The sequence below is a fragment of the Muscardinus avellanarius genome (assembly GCF_963383645.1).
Source record: "Muscardinus avellanarius genome assembly, chromosome: 8".
Lineage (NCBI taxonomy): Eukaryota > Metazoa > Chordata > Mammalia > Rodentia > Gliridae > Muscardinus > Muscardinus avellanarius.
Genome location: NC_137794.1, coordinates 35,859,036 through 35,861,744, shown reverse-complemented (window position 1 = coordinate 35,861,744; position 2,709 = coordinate 35,859,036). Strand labels below are relative to the sequence as shown.

Here is a 2,709-nt window from a genome sequence, read left to right as displayed (position 1 = left end):
TGGTGCCATCGGCCAGCCACATCCATGCCAGGTCTGTCACACACTCAGGCTTTTTTGCAGTGGATTTCGCAGTTCAGAGTTACTGGCTTCCTTCCTCCATGATTCTTGGATCTGTTTTGGGTCATGAGCTATATTTATTTTGTTTATTAAGATGCTGCCTTCTCAGTAGTTGAACTTTGTTTCAGCTACTGAAATAAGCTGCATCCCAAAATCGCCATTTTTTTTCCATTCATAAAACTTTTATTCCACTTACATGAACTTAATACACATGTTCTTAACAATTATGCTTGAATTGTTCATGAAATTTCTTAAGACATTAAACAAAGCTAGCCATCATCTCAAGTTATTTCCCCATTTAACTATTTTTATAGCACATGCATGTTAGGCAAGTATCAAATGAAAAAAAATCACAAAAGCAAAAAAAAAAACCTAAAAAAAGTTAAATACATGTGTTTTGTTTTGTTTAACTGCTATGCTTGATATACATAAAACAATGAATCCCAAGCAATTCATTTTTACTGCATCTTTACTTTTACATTTGTTCTTAGGTTGCCTAAAACATTTAAATACAAATAAAATGTGTAGCAAAAATAATGAAAGCAAACATAAGGTAACTTTACAAATAATGGAATGTGAATCATTTCTGCCCTTATCCAGAGTAAATTGGGTCACAACTTTGTCTAAAGGAGCACTTCTGGAGCTGTAGTCAAAGGTGTACTCGCAGAGGTTGACTAGGTCCCCAGAAACACATGATTTACACATGTAGGATCCATGGGATATCTGTTTCTACCACACCCTTGTAAGTGCTCCAGACCCTAAAGTACCCACAATAACTACACCCATGACTGGAACCAATGATCCCTTTTATTTCTCACCAGGACAAACCAATATGTAGGCAGTTTTCTTTGCTTAGACATGGAAGCAGTTTTAACACTGGCACTCGTGAAGCCACAATGTACCTAACGTACTATGCCAAACATTTATAATTTGTATAAAAATTCCACATCCCCATATTGGCCACCTCAAGATGAAAACAGATAACTCCCTAAATGTTAACTGGATCTACTCCCCTAATATTAAACATAAAAACCACATGGGAAATATAGAAAATCAAATAGAAGTAACATAAACCTGTCATAAATTGTAAACAAAAAACTATTTGTGGGACAGCATGGATGACAAATGGTCTACTGTGTAAATTTTAGAATGAGGCAGACAAAAGTTGGAAGGCCAGTTAATTTTCCCCTCCTTCTCCTGCTTCAGTTTATCTCCTTGGGTATCTGATGTCCACAATGTCAAGTTGTCTCTCAGTAATTGCATTATTAGTGTGCTGTCTTTGTATGACTCTTCACTTAATGTATCAAATTCAGCAATGGCTTCATCAAAAGCTGTCTTTGCAAGAGAGCAGGCTTTCTCCGGGGAGTTCAGAATCTCATAATAGAACACAGAGAAGTTAAGAGCCAAGCCCAATCTGATAGGATGTGTTGGTCGCATTTCCATTTTGCTGATTTCAAAACCTTCTTGGTATGCTTGTTGTGACTGATCCACAATCCCTTTCTTGTCATCACCAGCAGCAACCTCAGCCAAGTAATGGTAGTAGTCCCTTTCATTTTCAAATAGAAGACTGCTCTCTGCTTGTGAAGCATTGGGGATCAAGAACTTTTCCAAAAGAGATAGTAGTACATCATTGCAGATATCTCTTAGCTCTGTTTCAATTTTCTCTCTGTATTCTCGAGCCTTCTGCTGCTTTTTCTCAGCACCTTCCGTCATTTGCTCAATACTTGAGACGACCCTCCAAGATGACCTACGGGCTCCTACAACATTTTTATAAGCAACTGAAAGAAGATTCCTCTCCTCATTAGACAATTCAGCTCCTTGCTCAGTTACAAACTTCATGCAGGCTGCCATGTCATCATATCGCTCAGCCTGCTCAGCCAGTTTGGCCTTCTGCACCAGCTCATTTTTATCCATGACTGGATATTCTGTTTCCGGAGTGGGTGGCGGTGAACGGACAGACTCCCCAAAGTCGCCATTTTGAATCCCCCATAATCCATAATTTTTTATCTGTTTGAATGTTGATAGAAATTAGGACTCTTGGTTAGCACTTGATAAAAATATTCAATACATTGTTTTTGCTTAATAATCTTTTGTATATATGCAGGAAAGAAATGGTGCATAAAAATTCTGGACAGACTTAAAGATCAGAGAAAGATTAAGACTAAAAGAAATAAAATTTTTTTAGGCCTTTGCAAAGAACAGCCAGTTGTGTGTACACACACACACACACACACACACACACACACACACACACACACACATATACACACACTGTTAAGGTTAGTGATTTAAAAATGTTCCTATGGCCACTAAATTTTTAAAAATAGATTTCTGCAAATCTTTTTGGTAGAACTAGCTTGAGAAACTGGGAGAAGAGGATTCATTCTTTTCTTCACTTAGCATTTTAGTTCAGGTAGATTGGATAACTCCTACAATGAAACCTTATATAAACAGTCACACTTCGTTTTTAAACAATTACAGCTATGGTTAAAAGTAATATGTGTTCACTTTGTGTAAAGCAGGCTAATTAACAGGCCATGATTTGTGCTATAGTTAAAGGTACTGTGTGTTTATTTTGTATAAACTACACTAATTAACAGTAAGTACTCTGCAACTTTTTCTCTGGAAGTTGCTTATATAGGTAAAGGAAAA

General features: G+C 36.9%; 1 pseudogene across 1 annotated transcript; it reads right to left on the bottom strand.

The window, feature by feature from the left end:
* Nucleotides 1-1,234: 1,234 nt before the first annotated feature.
* LOC308265784 (14-3-3 protein zeta/delta-like) lies at nucleotides 1,235-1,971 on the bottom strand (annotated as a pseudogene). The gene has a single exon. The product of its transcript is annotated as a 14-3-3 protein zeta/delta-like (transcript).
* Between the last annotated feature and the right edge of the window lie 738 nt (nucleotides 1,972-2,709).